We start from the raw sequence: 20,004 nt of genomic DNA, 5'->3' as shown, positions 1-20,004 counted from the left end.
TATCTACAACTATACAATCTTTGATAAACTTGACAAAAACAAGCAATGGGGAAAGAATTCCCTGTTTAACAAATGGTGTTGGGAAAACTGGCTAGCCATGTGCAGAAAGCAGAAACTGGACCCCTTCCTGACACCTTACACTAAAATTAACTCCAGATGGATTAAAGACTTAAACATAAGACCTGGCACCATAAAAACCCTAGAAGGAAATCTAGGCAAAACTATCCAGGACATAGGAGTAGGCAAGGACTTCATGAACGAAACACCAAAAGCATTGGCAACAAAAGCCAAAATAGACACATGGGACCTAATGAAACTCCACAGCTTCTGCATGGCAAAAGAAACAGTCACTAGAGTGAATCGGCAACCAACAGAATGGGAAAAAATTTTTGCAGTTCACCCATCTGACAAAGGGCTGATATCCAGAATTTACAAAGAACTCAAACAGATTTACAGGAAAAAAACAAACAAGCCCATTCAAAAGTGGGCCAAGGATATGAACAGACACTTTACGAAAGAAGACATATATGAGGCCAACAATCATATGAAAAAATGCTCATCGTCACTGGTCATCAGAGAGATGCAAATCAAAACCACATTGAGATACCATCTCACGCCAGTTAGAATGGCGATCATTAAAAAATCTGGAGACAACAGATGCTGGAGAGGATGTGGAGAAAAAGGAACACTTTTACACTGTTGGTGGGAGTGTAAATTAGTTCAACCATTGTGGAAGACAGTGTGACGATTCCTCAAGGCCTTAGAAACAGAAATTCCATTTGACCCAGCAATCCCATTACTGGGTATATATCCAAAGGACTATAAATCGTTCTACTATAAGGACACATGTACATGAATGTTCATTGCAGCACTGTTTACAATAGCAAGGACCTGGAATCAACCCAAATGCCCATTGATAATAGACTGGATTGGAAAAATGTGGCACATATACACCATGGAATATTATGCAGCAATCAGAAATGATGAGTTTGTGTCGTTTGTAGGGACATGGATGAATCTGGAGAACATCATCCTCAGCAAACTGACACAAGAACAGAAAATGAAACACCGCGTATTCTCACTCATAGGTGGGTGATGAAAAATGAGAACACATGGACACAGGGAGGGGAGTACTAAACACTGGGGTCTATTCGGGGGAAAAGGGGAGGGTCAGTGGGAGGGGGAGGTGGGGAGGGATAGCCTGGGGAGAAATGCCAAATGTGGGTGAAGGGGAGAAAGGAAGCAAAACACACTGCCATGTGTGTACCTACGCAACTGTCTTGCATGTTCTGCTCATGTACCCCAAAACCTAAAATGCAATAAAAAATAAAAAATAAAAAAATATATCGATCCTAGGCTTAATTTAAAAAGCTAAAATTATAAATATTTAAAAGAAAATCTTAGATAAATATTTTGGTATCCTAGTTATCTTAGGATGTTTTAATTACTATAAAAAAATACCAGAAGCTGGGAAGTTTACAAAGTAAAGAGATTTAATTGACTCATGGTTCTGCAGGCTTTAAAGGAAACATGGTGCTGGTATCTGCTTCTGGTGAGAACTCAGGAAATGTATAATCATGGCAGAAGGCAACAGGGAGCTAGCATGTCACAAGAGAACAGGAGGAAGAGAAGGAGAAAGAGAAAGTTCCAGACTATTAAACAACCAGATCTCTTGTGAACTAACTGAATGAGAACTCACTTATCATGAAGGGAATAGTGCCAAACCATTCATGAGGGATCTGCCACCGGGATCCAATCACTTACAACCAGGATCTACGTCAAACACTGGAATCACATTTCAACATAAGATTTGGTGGAGACAAATTCTAAACAATATTGCTTGTGGTAGATCACTGTTTTAGACAAAATTAAAAAGCTCTAATTAAAAGGGAATAAAAGTGACATACTGGATTTTAACAATATAAACAATTTACATGAAAAAATAATTTTTACAAATGAAAAGACAAGACACAGCCTTAGAGAAAATATTTGCAGTGTACATATAAAAACGTAACATACTGAATATAAAAATAACCAGTACAGATCAATCATTAAAAGATAATGTAATAAAATATGGGTGAAAACTTTGAATACCTATTTCACAAAAAAAATAGCCAAATGGCCTATTAGTTGATAAAAAGGCTGTCAATGGCATTAGCCATCAAGGAAATACAACATGACGCCACAATGAAATATGATTATTATTCATTAGAGTGGCTGAAATTAAACAAATGGCAACACAAAATGTTGCCAAAGATTTGGAGTAATTAGAATTTTTGTACCTAGCTGGTTGAAATGTAAAGCAGTAAAATAACTCTGGAAAACAGTTCAAAATTTCACACAAATTTCTTTCTAAATTTGGATATATTTACAGAGTAAAAGTGTAATTGTGTTGCATCGATAGATTGCATAGTGGTGTAGTAAAGGATTTAGAGTATCCCTCCCCTGAATAACATACATCATATTAATAACAATTTGTCATCATCCACCTCCCCCACTCCTCCAACCTTTTGAATCCCCACTATCATTTCACACTCCACTTCCATATGTACACATTACTTAGCTTCCACTTATAAGTGAGAACATGAGATATTTGTCTTTCTGTGTCTGATTTTTTCCTGTTCAACAGCTGTTGCTGCAAAAGACATGATTTTATTGTATTCCATTTTGTATACATAATACATTTTATTCATTCATTCATCCATTGATGGACACTTCACTTGTTTTCATGCATTTGCTATTTTGAATAGTGCTGAAATAATTATATAAATGGAGGCATGTGCATATATATCTATAAATATATATATATAAATATATATAAATAAATAAATAAATATATATAATTGTATTTTAGGTTCTGGGGTATGTGTGCAGAACATGTAGGATTGTTGCATGGGTACATACATGGTAATGTGGTTTGCTGCCTCCATTGCCCCATCACCTATATCTGGCATTTCTCCCCATGTTATCCCTCCCCAACCTCCCTACCCCCAACTGTCCCTCCTCTATTCCCCCCCAACAGACCCCAGTTTGTGATGCTCCCCTCCCTGTGTCCACATGTTCTCATTGTTCAATACCCACCTGTTAGTGAGAATATGTGATGTTTGATTTTCTGTTCTTGTGTCAGTTTGCTGAGAATGATGGTTTCCAGATTCATCCATGTCTCTACAAAGGACATAAACTCATCGTTTTTTATGGTTGCATAGTATTCCGTAGTGTATATGTGCCACATTTTCTTTGTCCAGTCTATCATGGATGGGCAATTGCATTGGTTCCAGGTTTTGCTATTGTAAACAGTGCTGAAATGATATATGTGTGCATGTGTCTTTATAATAGAACAATTTATAATCCTTTGGATATATACCCAGTAATGGGATTGCTGGGTCAAATGGAATTTCTATTTCTATGTAATTGAGGAATCACCGCACTGTTTTCCACAATGGTTGAACTAATTTACACTCCCACGAACTGTGTAAAAGTGTCCCCATTTCCCCACATCCTCTCCAGTATCTGTTGTCTCCAGATTTTTTAATGATCACCATTCCAACTGGCATGTGATGGTATCTCAGTGTGGTTTTGATTTGCATTTCTCTAATGACCAGTGATGAAGAGCATCTTTTTCATATGTTTTTTGGCCTCATAAATGTCTTCTTTTGAAAAGTGTCTGTTTATTTCCTTTGCCCACTTTTGCATGGGTTTTTTTTTTCTTGTAAATCTGTTTTAGTTCTTTGTAGATTCTGGATATTAGCCCTTTGTCAGTTGGGTAGATTGCATAATTCTTTTCCCATTCTGTTGGTTGCCAGTTCACTCTCATGATTGTTTATTTGGCTGTAAAGAAGCTCTTAAGGTTTATTAAAAAGATTTCAGTTTACTTTCAAATTCCTCTGGCACAAACCTGAAACCAGTCATTTCTACTACAAACACTATTCTTTTTAGTAGGTAATAGTACCTAGAGTTGTCTCAAATTTTGCTCATTGCTGATAAGGAGTCTGTTTTCATGCTTTTATATAATGACTTCACTTCAATGCCTTTAATTCCAAATCAAATCATAATTCAATATCACTCTCTCCTTTTCCCTTTCCACATTTATATCTCTTTTCACCAGAATATAAGCAGTTGTTCATAAGAATGTTAATGTTTACTTCTTTTGGTAATAAACAAATTTAACTTAATGTTTTGATGTATAAGATAATAAAATGTTTCAAAATTCAAAATCAAGGGATAAAATATATTAAAAACAATTTTATCCACCTACTTAACACTTTCAATTTGCCTCTTTATTAGTTTCCAAAGCCTATTGTTTATGTATAAAATTCTACTTAAAATATGGTTTCATTTTTATTTTTAATAAAACGTAGCATATCATATAAGCTGTCTTACTTTACTTTTTAACTTAATATTGCAGTCTGAAAATCATTTTATATCAGTTCATAAACATTTTTCTTAATTCTTCATAGCTGCATAGTATTCTAATGGAGCACTGTAACTATTTTTCTAGTCAATAACCTGTGTATCCTGCTAGATGATTTTCAGCATATTTATAGTAAAATTGGTCCTATGAATAAATTTCTGCATAGGTTTTTGTTGTCGTTATTGTCCTAGTGTATGTTTCTTTTCAGGATAAATTCCTAGAAGGCAAATAGCAAGATTAATGACGAAAAGCAAATGTAGTTTCATAAATTTTTCCAAATTTCCTCCTTAAGGATTGCACCATTGTTCACTCTCACCAGCAACATATGAAAGTTTTTCTTTAACTTTTCCAATCTTGACAGCAAAATGTGTAGTCAGTCTTAAGAAATTTGACTACCTAAAAGGTGAAAAAACATATATTATAAGTAATTTTAATTTACATTTATCTTACTGTAACTGAGGTTGAACAAATTATTTTAGGATCAACCATGGTCATTTATGGTTTTTGCCTATTTTTTAATACCTTTTGGGTCTTTGGGGTTCTCTATTACTTTAATGGTATTTATTTTATAGAGAAACATAGTTGATGTACAATGAAATGTTCAGATCTTTCTTGCACAGTTTCAGGGGACTTGAGGAATATATATTGTAGTTATTGCCACCACAGTCAGAGTTAAGAACATTTTCAGCATCCCAGAAAGTTCCCTCCTGACTCTTTCTAGTTAATAGCAATGTCTGCTCCCCAAAGCAAACTATATTTTTATTTTAAGTAGCATATGTAACATTTGTATTTTCTTGAATTTTTCATAAATAGAATTATACTATATAACTCTTTTGGTTGGACTCAACATTATACCTGTGAGATTAATTATTGTTTCTGCATGCATCAGTAGTTCATTCCTCATGGCTAAGTGGTATTCCATGATCAGTTTATTCCTTCTCCTGTTGGTTGTTTCCAAATTTGGGGTATTGTAAATTAAGCTACTATTTAACATTCTTATACAAGTCTTTATTGAACATATGCTTTCAGTTCTTTGATAAATATTTAGGAAAGCCATATAAGAAATTTATATGTTGGCATGATGTGGAAAAAAGGAAACTCTTATATACTGTTGATGGGAATATAAGTTAATAAAACCACTATGGAAAAGAGTATGGAGATTTTTCAAGAACTAAGAATAGAACTATTGTTCAGTCTAGCAATCTCTCTACTGGGAATCTGCCCAAAAGAAAATAAAATGTATTATTAAAAATATGCCTGTGAGGGATCCAAGATGGCCAAATAGGAGCAGCTCTGGAGTGCAATCCCCAGCCAGAACAATGCAGAGGGTGAGTGATCACCACATTTCCAAATGAGTTATTACTGCCCACAGACCAGAGATTCCCAGGCTGAAAAGCAGCACATGTTTTCAGCCTGGCTGTTTCAGCTGGCACAGTGGGTCTCCACACAAAAACTCATACAAATCTGGGTGGCCATTTCAACTGGTGCCTGGAATGCCTTGGAGACAGAGCCACCCATTCAACTGAATAAAGTAGTCTGAAATAGGGAGCCAGTTGATCTGGCTCAGCGGGTCCCACCCCCACAAAGACCAGCAATCTGAAACACTCTGGATTGAGAGTTTCACAGCAAATATAGCTGGACCTGGGATGGTCCAGCTCTGTGGGGAGAAGGGTGTCTGCCATTACCACGGCAGTCCACCACTACCGAGGCACATTGCCATTACTGGGGCAATCCATCATTACCGAGGCAATCCACCACTACTGAGGCAGACCATCATTACTGAGGCAGTTCCAGCTATACATCTATAAACAAAGCTGCAAGGAAGTTCACACAGCAGCAACAGAGAGCCCACAGCAGCTCAGCAGCACCTCTGTTGACAGACTGTTACTAGGCTACCTCCTAGCTGGGCAGGGCATTTCTTCACAAAGAAGGAAATTTTGAAGAAGGCATTTCTTCAAAAATGCAGGGCATTTTTTCAAAAAGGCAGAAGCACGTCAGGAACTTACAAATAAAGCCCCACCTTCCCAGGACAGAACACCTGGTTAAAAAGGCAGTTATGAGTTCCACTGCAGCAGACTTAAATGTACCTGCCCAGCAGCTCTGAATGGACAAACAGAGCACACAGCTCAGAACTTGAGTTCCCATAAGGGAAAGACTGTCTCCTCAAGCAGCTCCCTATCCCCTGTATATCCAAAGAGACACCTTGTAAAGGACAGCTCAGGCTGATATCGGCTGGATATCCTTCTAGGACGAAGATAATAGAAGAAGAAACTGGCAGAAACCTTTATCGTTCTGCAGAAGTCGCAGGTGATCCCAGGCAAGCAGGGTCTGGAGTGGACCACCAGCAGCTCTAGAGCAGAGGGGCCTGACTGTTAGAAGGAAAACTAAAAAAACAGAAAGAAATAACTTCATCATCAACAAAAAGGACATCCACTCAGAGACCCCATCCGAAAGTCACCGACTACAAAGACCGCAGGGTAATAAATCCACAAAGATGGGAATAAACCAGTGCAAAACAGATAGAAAGCACCCCAAACTGGAACTCCTTTCTCCCTCCAAGGGATCACAACTCCTCATCAGCAAGAGAATAAAGCTGGATGGAGAATGAGTCTGATGAATTGACAAAAACAGGCTTCAGAAGACGGGTAATAACAAACTTCTCTGAGCTAAAAGAACATGTTCTAACCCAAAGCAAAGAAACTAAGAACCTTGAAAAAAGGTTTGATGAAATGCTAACGAGAATAAATAGCTTAGAGAAGAATATAAATGACCTGATGGAGCTGAAAAACACATTACGAGAACTTTGCAAAACATACACAAGTTTCAATAGCTGAATTGAGCAAGCAGAAGAAAGGATATCGGAGATTGAAGATCAACTCAATGAAATAAAATGAGAAAGCAAGATTAGAGAAAAGAATAGTGAAAAGAAATGAACAAAGCCCACAAGAAATATGGGATTATGTGAAAAGACCTAATCTATGTTTGATAGGTGTACTTGAATGTGACGGAGAGAATGAATCTAAGCTGGAAAACATTCTTCAGGATATTATCCAGGAGAACTTCCCCAACCTAAAAAGGCAGGCCAACATTCAAGTCCAGGAAATGCAGAGAACACCACAAAGACATTCCTCAAGAAGAGCAACCCCAAGGCACATAATTGTCAGATTCACCAGGGTTGAAATGAAAGAAAAAATGCTAAGAGCAGCCAGAGAGAAAGTTCAGGTTACCCACAAAGGGAAGCCAATCAGACTCACAGCAGATGTCTTGCCAGAAACCTTGCAAGCCAGAAGAGTGTGGGGGCCAATATTTAACATCCTTAAAGAAAAGAGCTTTCAACCTAGAGTTTCATATCCAGCCAAACTAAGCTTCATAAGTGAAGGAAAAATAAAATCCTTTATGAACAAGCAATTGCTGAGAGATTTCGTCACCACCAGGCCTGCCTTACAAGAGTTCCTGAAAGAAGCACTAAACGTAAAAGGAACAAAAAGTACCAGCCACTCCAAAAATGTACCAAATGGTAAAAAGCATCAACACAATGAAGAAACTGCATCAAATAATGGGCAAAACAACCAGCTAGCATCAAAATGGCAGGGTCAAATTCGCACATAACAATATTAACCTTAAATATAAATGGGCTAAATCAATCAAAAAATACAGACTGGCAAATTGGATAGAAAGTCAAAACTCATGAGTGTGCTGTATCCAGGAAACCATCTCACATGCAAGGACACACATAGTCTCAAAATAAAGGGATGGAGGAAGATTTACCAAGCAAATGGAGAGCAAAGAAAAAAAAAAAAAAGAAAAGAGGAGTTGCAATCCTAGTCTCTGATAAGACTTTCAACCAATAAAGATCAAAAGAGACAAGGGCATGACATAATGGTAAAAGAATCAATGCAACAAGAAGAGCTAACAATCCTAAATATATACACACCCAACACAGGAACACCCAGATACATAATGCAAGTTCTTAAAGACCTACAAAGAGACTTAGACTCCCACATAATAATAGTGGAAGACTTTAACACTCCACTGTCAATATTAGACAGATCAATGAGACAGAAAATTAACAAGGATATCGAGGACTTGAACTCAGATCTGGACCAAGCAAACCTAATAGACATCTACAAAACTCTTCACCCAAAAGCCACAGAATATACATTCTTCTCAGCACCACATCACATCTACTCTAAAATTGACCACATAATTGGTAGTAAATCACTCCTCAGCAAATGCAAAAGAATGGAAATCATAACACTCTCTGACCACAGTTCAATCAAATTAGAACTCAGGATTAAGAAACTAACTCAGAACCACACAACTTCATGGAAATGGAACAACTGGCTCTTGAATGTTAACTGGATAAAGAAAGAAATGAAGGCAGAAATAAAGATGTTCTTTGAAGCCAACAAGAATGAAGACACAACATACAAGAATCTCTGGGACACATTTAAAGCAGTGACTAGAGAAAAATTCATAGCAATAATTGCCAACAAGAGAAACAAGGAAACATCTAAAATCAGTACCCTATCATCAATATTGAAAGAGTTAAAGGAGCAATAACAAAACATAAAAAGCCTCAATAGCTAGCAGAAGACAAGAAATAACTAAGATCAGAGCAGAATTGAAGGAGATAGAGACACAAAAAACCCTTCAAAAAAGCATCAAATCCAGGAGCTGGCTTTTTTAAAAGATCAACAAAATAGTCCACCAGACAGATTAATAAAAAAGAAAAGAGAGAAGAATCAGATAGAGTAAAAAAAGATAAAGGGGATATCACCACCGATTCCATAGAAATACAAACTACCATCAGAGATTACTACAAACAACTCTAGGCATACAAACCAGTAAATCTGGAAGAAATGGATAAATGGATATATAAAAATATATTTTTATACAAATACATTCCCTAAACAGCCTGCTATAAATTTTCAGTGTCACAGCTAGCCCTGCAGCAAACATCCTCACATGTATCCCCTATTTTTATACATAACAGTTTCTTTGGCTAGGCACAGTGGTTCACTCCTGTAATCCCAGCACTTTGGGAGGCTGAGGCAGGTGGATCACCTTAGGTCAGGAGTGTGAGACCAGCCTGGCCAACATGGTAAAAACCTGTCTCTATTAAAAAAAAAAATAAGCCAGATGTCATGGTAGGCACCTATAATCCCAGGTATTCAGGATGCTGAAGCAGGAGAATTACTTGAACCCTGGAGGTGAAGGTTGCAATGAGCCAAGATTGCACCACTGCACTCTGGCCTGGCCAACAAGAGCAAAACTCTGTCTCAAAAAAACACAAAGTTTCTTTAATATCTATGTAAATTTTTATGTTGACTAGGTAAGTACCATATTGTTTTTCAAATAACAGGCATTGAGAATTCCTCTTTTCCCACATTCTTACCAATACTGTTCTCTTCTCATTTTAACACTGTGCCAATCTAATGTCTGTGGGGTTATAGTTTTAAGGGAATTTCCATGATAATTAGATAAATTAACCATCTTTTTTTGGTCTTTTACTCTTTATATTTTTCTCCTTTGTGAATTTCTTGGTTGTATCTTTTGCCTATGTTCCTGCTGGATTGTGTGTTCTTTTCTTTTTAATTTCTAAGGCTTATTTAAAATTTTCTACTTACTAACCTTTTCTTGCTTATAATTGATACAAGTGTCTTCTTCCAACCTGTTGGTTAAAGTTATTTGTGATGTCTCTTGACATAGAAGCCTTAGGTTTTCATGTGTCAAACTTTTTAGGGTCTTCTTCTTCTTTTTTTATTGCATTTTAGGTTTTGGGGTACATGTGCAGAACATGCAAGATAGTTGCATAGGTACACACATGGCAGTGTGTTTTGCTGCCTTCCTCCCCTTCACCCACATTTGGCATTTCTCCCCAGGCTAGCCCTCCCCAGCTCCACCCCGGCTGTCCCTTCCCTATTCCCCCCAGTAGACCCCAGTGTGTAGTACTCCCTTCCCTGTGTCCATGTGTTCACATTTTTTATCACCCGCCTATGAGTGAGAATATGTGGTATTTCATCTTCATTTCTTAAGAAGGAATAAAACTTGTTGTTTCTCAATGAAACTTGTCCTTATCTAAAGCCTATGAACTCATGTCTGAATTCTGGGAAGAGAAAGACAGGTACAATAAGTTAAAAATGATAAAACTGTTTGTAGACAAACTTCTGTGAGATGTTGGGATCAGAATATAGCATTACCTTGGGAATAGCATCAAGGTTAAGTTATTAATAGACATAGTCTCCCTGCTCCAGCCCAGTGCTAACTAAGATAGAGAAGGGATTGGCAGGTGGATGAACAAAAAGCAAGTGTCTATCTGGATAACAGTTATCCTGATCTTCAGAGGAAGATGAAAACATCAAGCTGTCCTCTTACAGCACTCATTAGATAACTCCCTGAGATCTAAAAGGTGAGAAGGAAGACTTCCAGAGGAGCTAGTATTTGTGATTGTGGATGGAAAAAGAGAAATTTTGTTTATCACCATACCAGTCAATTTTTAATTCTAGGTCACTATGAATTAAAACTATGAACACAGCTTCTTGTTTCAAGGAATTCATAGACTAATTCATCTAATAGTATATTGTATAATATTTTGAGGCAAAAATTTACATGTTTTTGAAGAGCGCTCAAACATTTGTACAACAGGCATTAGCCTTACAACTTTGAGTATTTATAGAAACTAAATTTAAAAAGAAAGTATGTCAAACAAGGCATAACCAGAAAAGTTAAAAGATAAACCATCTCCAACAAGGGAGGAGAGATGTACGTTGGAAAAGAAAAATTTTGAAAAGGACTCAAATAAAAGACGTTGTATAATGTGATCATTTATACCAAAAAACAAAAAACAAAGTAGACCATTGGCTTTTTAAAGTCCTTGTAGCTGCCAGAACTTTTACTAGAAAGTAAAAAGAAACATTTTCTTAAATATGCACTTAACCAATAAAGGTCAGCAAAGAACACTGAGAAATAAAAATTTTTTTTAAAAAAGAAAAAATTATAACAGTATATCAACAATTTAGATGAAGCTGAAAAAATTATTAAAGAAAACCAATAACTGATGCAAGATTAAATACAATATGAAAAGTCAATTATATTGAAATTGATTTTTATTATCATAAATCATTCTGCAAATAAAATTCCAAAAACAGTTTCACTAATAAATTCAGATATCTTATGAAGAAATTATACCAATCACTCAAAATTTGCTGTCTTTTGGCAAACAGATGAAGAAAACTGCCTGTTTATTTGAGACCAACATAACTATGATACCAAATATGAAAAAGACATTTAAAAAAAATCAAATTATAGAGCTAATGAATATATGCTGTAAAAATCATTTTTCTTTTTTTTAGATTTATTTATTATACTTTAAGTTCTGGGATACATGTGCAGATTGTGCAGATTTATTACACAATAAATTCTGCAAAATGTCAAAAAGGATATGTCTGATTTAACAGTGAAAAAGATGAATGAATCTAATTTTGTCATATTTCACAAAAGAAAGAAAAATTCGCAGATGATTCAATTAATAGATGGAGTAATAACATTTAGCAACATCTATTTATGATAAAAACACTCAGAAAAGTATGTATAAAATGGAGCCACTTCATTACAACATGAAAAAATACAGTATATTTATTTATTCATTAAATGTTATGAATAAGAAAAAGACAAAGTGTCTACTCCTTATACTACTGCATTGTGATTGGAGAATACACTATGATTTCAATTCTTTTAAATTTGTTAAGGTGTGCTTTATGAATGAAGATGTGCTCTATTTCAACCTATAATCTATGGACTCTTGGAAAAAATGTATATTCTGTTGCTTGGAATGGATTGTTACATAAATGTCAATTCGTTCTTATTAATGAATAAATGTAAGTATTATATTTGAAAAAAAAGAAAAGAGATAAAAGAAAATAGCACAATGCTGAAAACATGCATTATTTTAAAAATGTGTTATGGTTTTGGTAAGACCTATTTTATTATTTTGACTTTCACCTGATTGGTAAATTTTCTATCCAACAAAATTCTAAAGTTGCCTCCATAGTTTGTACTTTAAAAACTTTCAACATGCAAGGGAAATTTAAAGTATATAATAAATCATCAACATATTCATTAATACTTAGTTTTATGATTATTAAGGTAATAGAATTTCACTTACAGACTTAACAAGACAAAAAAGTGTTTCAAAATATTTTTATAAATAGACACAAATACAAGTAAGGTTTGTGGTCTCCAGCATAAGCACTTATATGCATTCAATAACTTTCCAGTGGTATCTAGAAGTTAAACTATGTGGTTTTCTAGGAAAAACTCTAAACATGTTCTCTTCATACCATAATTCTTAAGAACCTACTTTACCCTCCTTCCAAGTAATTTCATTGTATTAATTGCACAAAGTTTTGCAGTGTTGGGGATTGTTGAACTCAGTATTTTGTTTTCTTTTGATCAGGAGGTGTTAGACTTTATTGCCTGAAGTGGTACCATTTGTTCTCTGTGAAATATGGTTAGCATCACCTTACTTTTTTATTAAGTGTATATTTATAACCTTTAGAATCAAATGTACTCTATCCACATGGCTAGCGTTTATTGTTTTATGTTCTGCACGCAAAGCTGCTTTTCTTAATAATAAGAAACAGCTGTTGTAAGCACAACAATGAAAGCAATGGGTCATACATGCTTAAATTAGATACAAAGGGAGTCAAACAGGGCTAAACTCTTTAATTCTGTCTCACTCTTTCATGATTGATGCACTCTAAAAAGAACAGTTACACACTGTTGAGATTTAACAGATGCTAAAAGGAACCCTTTCCAGTGTACATTTGTTAGGCAGCTGAATTTTACACCAGCAGTGATTACAATGGGGAATCAATGCTTCCATGACAGTAAAAACATACATACAGTAAAACTAAGGTAAAATAATGGAAAATATTAATGTGATACATAAATGCAATCAATCATTTCTATGGTGTGTTTACACACACACATACACATGAATGCATTTTTATATTTTTTATATATATAAACTTATTTTTATATTTGTTTTATATATATTTATACACACACACACACACACATAAAACAAAATTAGGTATCAGTATATTGGATTGTTTTCACATCAGTTTATGTGGATCACTCATTTCATCTAACGCTTAATTATTTGCGCAATGATAACTGAGTAACTGAACCATGCATGATAGTGGTTACAAAACATGTGGAGCTATGTATATTTTGAGGAAAAATAGAAATAAACTTAGAATTTACGGTATGTATTAATAGCATCTGGGAAGAGCAAAATTTTTTTTTCTATTTTAATGTCTGTTTTCATGGATTTAAAAGTTATCTTTTGATTATGTAGTTCATATTCTAAACCTAAAATTTTCATATTAAGAAAAATATGACATAAAATCAAGTCCTTTCTGAGGAAATATTACCTATTTTGGAAGGAGGCAAAGAGTTATATATATAATAATGTCTACAAAGGATTTACAAAACATAGTTTTTAAAAAATTCATTGTTAAGAATATAGGTTTGCCCATATTTCCATTCACATAGTTGATTGTTAACATATTGTCCTTTTAGTTTTAAAATGTATTTTTCAAATATGTAATAAAGACAGTAAAATAGTTTTTTTTTCACATACAAACTAGAGCTCTGTATATTTGAGTATACATATAATTCCTCACTTCTGTAATATAAGCACTTTGGGTCCCTTGATGTTAACTGAAAGTTTTAATGTAACTTTTCTTATATTAAATAGACATTGTTGATGCTGTGAAAAGAAATTATTTTTTGAATGACTCAAGAGTTACAATAAGGAACTGCTACATCTATGTTTTATTTTGAAAAGCACTGCCTAAAAACAGAAATAACATTCAACCCAGCACTCCCATTACTGGGTATATACCCAAAGAAATATAAAACATTCTATTGTAAAGACACATGCACACATATGTTCTTTACAGCATTATTAATAATAGCAAAGACATATAATCTACCTAAATTTCCCATCAATGATAGACTGGATAAAGACAATGTAGTATATGTACACCATGGAATACTATGCAACCATAAAAAAGAATGACAGCATGTCCTTTGTAGGGACATGGATGGAACTGGAGGCCACAGTGCTTAGCAAACTAACACAGGTACAGAAAACCAAATACTACATGTTCTCATTCATAAGTGGGAGATAAATGATGAGAATACATGGATACAGAAAGGGGAAAAACACACACTGGGACCTCTTGGAGGGTGGAAGGTGGATGAGGGAGAGGATCAGGAAAAATAACTAACAGGTACTACGCTAAATACCTCAGTGATGAAATACCTTGTACAACTACAAACTCCCATGATACAAGTTTACCTATATAACAAACCTGTACATGTACCCCTGAGCTTAAAATACAAGTTTAAAAAAAGGAAATACTATGCCTCTATGGCAGAAAAATAAATGACCCAATTTTAAAATGAGCAAAAGACTTGAGGAGACATTTAAATGTTCAACAGGTAGATTAAAAATGCTCAACACTGCCGTTCATCAGGAAACACAAATCAAAACCCCAATGAGGCATCACCTTACACCAGTTAGGAAAGCTGTTATAAACAAAACAAACAAACAAACACACAAATAAAACAAGTGTAAGGATGTGGAGAAATTATAACCTTCTACACTATTTTTGAAATATAAAATTATGTAGCTGCTATAAAAAAATGGAGATTTAAAAAACAATAATCAGAAGTAGAACTATAATAGAGTCCTGCAGTCCTACTTCTGAGTATGTTCCCAAAGAATTGAAATCTGGATCTGGATGAGCTATCTGCACTTCAGTGTTCTGTGTGGAATTATTCACAACAGCCATGTTATAGAAACAGACCAAATATACACAGACAGAGGAATGGATAAATAAAATGTCGTACATACACACAATATCTTATTCAGCTTTTTAAAATAAGGAAATCCTGACATTTGAAACAACACAAATGAAACCAGAGGTCATTATGCGAAATGAAATAAATTAATTATAGATTAACAAATATTGTTATACAAGGTACCTAAAGTACTCCAACTTGTAGAAGCACAGAAGAGAATAGTGGTTAGCAGAGGTTGGAGAAAAAGGAAATGGGGAGTGGTTCAACTGGTTTGAAGTTTTAACTATACAAGCATAATGCCTATTGTCAACAATACTGGATTATGCACTTTAAGTTTTGTTAAGAGAGATCTCATGTTAAGCATTCTTAACACACACACACACACACACACACACACACACACACACTGGGAAGTGATGGATAGTCTATTACCTTGATTGTGGTGTTGGTTTCATGAATACATGCATAAGGCCAAATTCATCAAATTGTAAGCATTAAATATGTTCAGTTTATTGTCTATCAACTATACCTCAGTAAAGCTATTTAAAAAAAAGAGTTACAGTAAGGTCTAGAGTTACACTGCTGGCAATTCTATTTCTTTGTAATAAAACACCAAACACAGTCATGCATCACTTAATGACAGAAATGCATTCTGAGAAATGTGCCATTGGGTGATTTCATTGTCGTGAGAACATCACAGAGTGTGCTTACACAAATCTTGATGGCAGAGTCTATTATACACCTAGGCTGTATGGCATAGCCTGTTGCTCCTAGGCTACAAACCTATACAGCATGTTACTCTACTGGATGCTGCAGGCAATTGTTATGCAATGATAAGTATTTGTGTAACTAAACATCTAAACACAGAAAAGGTATAGTAAAAATATGATATTAAAATTTTATGTGATCACAGTTGTACATAAGGCCCATCATTGAGTAAAATGTTCCTATGGGGCATGTGAACTATACTATAAAATTTCCCCTTTTACTTAAAAATGTGCATATCTCATATGTGCTAATGCATAGTTAACATAAATCCTGATTATTTAAAATGAAAATTTGATTTAAATAATTAACAAATAATTTCACTAATAATGTCTCTTTAAAAATCTTATAACTTAAATATGAATATAATAAACATAAAATATTGTTTTATCATAGACATATGAAATACATTTACTTACTCTTTCTTATAAAAAATTAAGATGAAATTTTAGAAAAATGACTTTTTAGATGGTAATTGGTAATAACTGTAAACAAAATACTTTTTTTTTGTTTAAAGAATTACACATGCACTCTTCTAAAAATATGTGATATGGTTTGGATTTGTGGTCCTGCCCAAATCTCATGTCAAATTGGAGGAGGGGCTTGATGGGAGGTGTTTGGATCATGGGGGTGGATTTCCCCCTTACTGTTGTTGTGATAGTAAGTTCTCATGATATCTCATTGTTTATAAGTGTGTGGCACCTCCCTCTTCTCTCTCTCTCTTCTGGTCTGTCATAAGACATACTTGCTTCTTTTCTGTATTCTGCCATACTTTAAAGTTTCCTGAGACTTCCCAGTCACATTTTCTGCTAAACCTATGGAACTCTGAATCAATTAAATCTCTTTTCTTCACAAATTACCCCGTCTCAGGTAGTTCTTAACAGCAGAGTGAGAAAGAACACAATATGTTCTTGTAAAATTTATTTACATGCAGTGAAATGTATGTTTCTTAACTATACAATCTGATGGGTTTTAACAAATATATTCACTTATGTAATCAAAACTCCAAAAAAGACACAAAGTATGTCCAATATACAGAAAGTTTGGAGTCAATAGTCACTCTTTCCCAAAGAAACTCACTGTTCCTTTTACTGTCATTACAGATTTTTGCTTTTTTGAAGTTCATATAAATAGAATAATCCAATATGAGCCTTGTTGCTGCTGGTATGTTCTTTTTACAAAGAATTGGAAAAAAAAAAAAAACCCTTAAACTTCATAGGGGACCAAAATGAGAGCTTGCATAGCCAAGACGATCCTAAGTAAAAAAAAAAAAAAAAAAGAAGCTGAAGGCATCACATTACCTGTCTTCAAACTATACTGCAAGGCTACAGTAATCACAACAGCATGATGCTGGTATCAAAACAGCGATATAGACCAATGGAACATAACAGAGGCCTCAGAATTAATGCCACACATCTGCAAATATCTGATCTTTGATAAATCAGACAAAAACAAGCAATGGGGAAAGGATTTCTTGTTTAATAAATGTGTTGGGAAAACTGGCTAGCCATATGCAGAAAGCTGAAACCAGATCCTTTCCTCACACCTTATACAAATATTAACTCCAGATGGATTAAAGATTTAAAATAAGACCTAACACCATAAACACTCTAGAAGAAAACCTAGGCAATACAATTCAGGACATAGGCATACAAGGACTTCATGACTAAAACACCAAAGGCATTGGCAACAAAAGCCAAAATAGAAAAATGGGATCTAATTAAACTCCAGAGCTTCTGCACAGCAAAAGAAACTATCATTAGAGTGATATACTTATTAGCTCTTCATATATGTTAGTTTTGAAATGTGTTGAAATATGAAGCTAAATATTAAAGTTAGAAAAATAAAACTATAATAAAAACATAAAAATAAATCTTTGTGATCTGGTGTTGGGCAAAGACATTTTAGGGGACCCAAAATAAGTAATTAATTAAAAATAATTTACTTTCAATTTTAAGTAAATTTCTTATTTTTATTGTGTTTATAGTGACAGAGTTTTTATCAAAAATATGTAAATAATACTTGCAATAATTTTAAAATGCTGTTTTTTTAATTGAATAGGACTAAAGTGTTTCCCAAAATAATTTTAATATCATTAAGCATGCAAATAAAAAGACTAAGATACCACTAGAAAAATTAAAATGTAAAAGACTGACAGCACCAAATGTGGAGAGAACTGGGAGTCACATATTTTTGGCTGTGATATCAGCTGATGCAACCATGTGGAAAACAATTTGGCCTTTTTGCCATAGAAGTTGAACATTCATTTACACAACCACACAGCAATTGCAATCTCATATATGTAACTAAGAAAAATGAACAAATATATTTACAAATAAATTGTATGTTAAATTTCATAATAGCCTTACTCATAATATTCAAAACTCAGAAACAAACCAGAGTACCATCAATAAGAATATAAAGTGCTATATACATATGTTCATAAAATCTAATACAACAGAGCAATTAAATGGAACAAACTATTGATACATGTAACAACATGGATAGTTCTCAAAATACTGAGTTGAGTGACAGAAATCAAATGCTGAAAATAACATACTCTATAACTCTATTTATATGAAAATATATAATGGGTCATAAGTTGCTATCACATTGATTGGGAGGAGACTATGAAAAGCATTATTGGATTCATCTTAAAATTCTACCTACTGCAACTAATGATGGATATCAGACCAGTAGTGGTTGCCTCTGGAGTAGAGATTAATTGAGAAGAGACACAAATACATTTGGGTGATGAAAATGTTTAGGGCCTTTATTTACAGTTTTCAAGACAGACTGAAGAGTACCGTGAGAATCTGAGTGTTTCCCCATATGAAAAAATAAACCAGAATAAGATAAGCTAATAAAATCTATACACACACACACACACAGACACACACACACACATGCTAAACATTGTATTAAGAATTTAACATAATAATATATTTTAATCTTCACAATAACCCTATATGGGGATTATAATTTTTATTCCCATTTTCCAGATTAGGAAACTGAAACTCATATATCTTAAGTAATAGGATTGAGGTCTGATGATTAATATAAAAAAGAAACTAGTGTTAATATCCTATATAGCTTTTCTCTAGAAGATTTGAATTCATGGATAACTTTCTTTTCAAAGATTCAACTTATTCTCATATATATGATAAATCTGATGATTGTGAATGGAATTATATTGGTTGTTAAACAGCAGATTACTTGATACATAAGAAGACAAATGGAGCTATGGGATAGGTAAAAGTATAGAGGGTTCTGAATTGACAGAAATCTATTTTTTCTTACCAATATGACAAGTAAAGCCTTCCTTGTTTCTGTTGTTCAAAAATTCTAGTTTCTTGTTAAAGCAATTATTTTTATATGGCCAAATTGCCAGTTGCATCAGGTTAACTGTATAAATATTTACATATTAATGTATTTGTAAAGTACAGCAAGCAAGCTCTGTGAATTTGTTCAGGATCAAAGTTTCAAATGCTGATTATTGTTTATTGGAAGCTCAGAAGAGAGTACAAGACTTGACAATAGTTATATTAGTCTTGGTTACCAGGGTGGCTACTGCTATCTGGAAGGTTCAGACAACAGTTACTGAAATTTAATCAGTAATTCTTTATAATGTAATCCTTATAGTTAATCAGCAAGGCAATTTTATGTGTTTATGAGTATTGGACCCAGTTCTTGCAAGAAAATAATTTTATTGAAGAACACCATCAGCAAGTTAACACTATCAAGGCTCATTGGCATTCTCTCCTGCTTTGCAACGGCAACTTCCAAGCATGCAATGTGGTCCTTTCCATCAACTTAGAACAAGCTTCATTCTAAACACAGGAGTGTCATCATCACAGCCTCATAAATTTACTGAAAAAATGACACAAAGTTCTTGGTCAAAGTGGAGAAGTGAAGTTATTTTGATAGTCTTATTACTTTGTACTCTTGTG

General features: G+C 34.2%; 1 long non-coding RNA gene across 2 annotated transcripts in view; it reads right to left on the bottom strand.

Annotated features, from left to right (window-relative positions):
• LOC144577779 (uncharacterized) overlaps positions 1–20,004 on the bottom strand; it is a 174,588-nt gene that overhangs the window by 38,066 nt on the left and 116,518 nt on the right. The window contains exon 3 of one of the 2 annotated variants that reach the window (XR_013522363.1): positions 4,728–4,807. The exons of the other annotated variant lie outside the window; for it this stretch is intronic. This is a non-coding gene — a long non-coding RNA (uncharacterized LOC144577779). The remainder of the gene's footprint in view (positions 1–4,727; positions 4,808–20,004) is intronic. 2 annotated transcript variants of the gene reach the window in all.

The sequence above is a fragment of the Callithrix jacchus genome, chromosome 9, assembly GCF_049354715.1.
Source record: "Callithrix jacchus isolate 240 chromosome 9, calJac240_pri, whole genome shotgun sequence".
Taxonomy (NCBI): Eukaryota; Metazoa; Chordata; class Mammalia; order Primates; family Cebidae; genus Callithrix; species Callithrix jacchus.
Note: the sequence above shows the minus strand (reverse complement) of the source record. Positions and strands in the feature narration are given on the sequence as shown.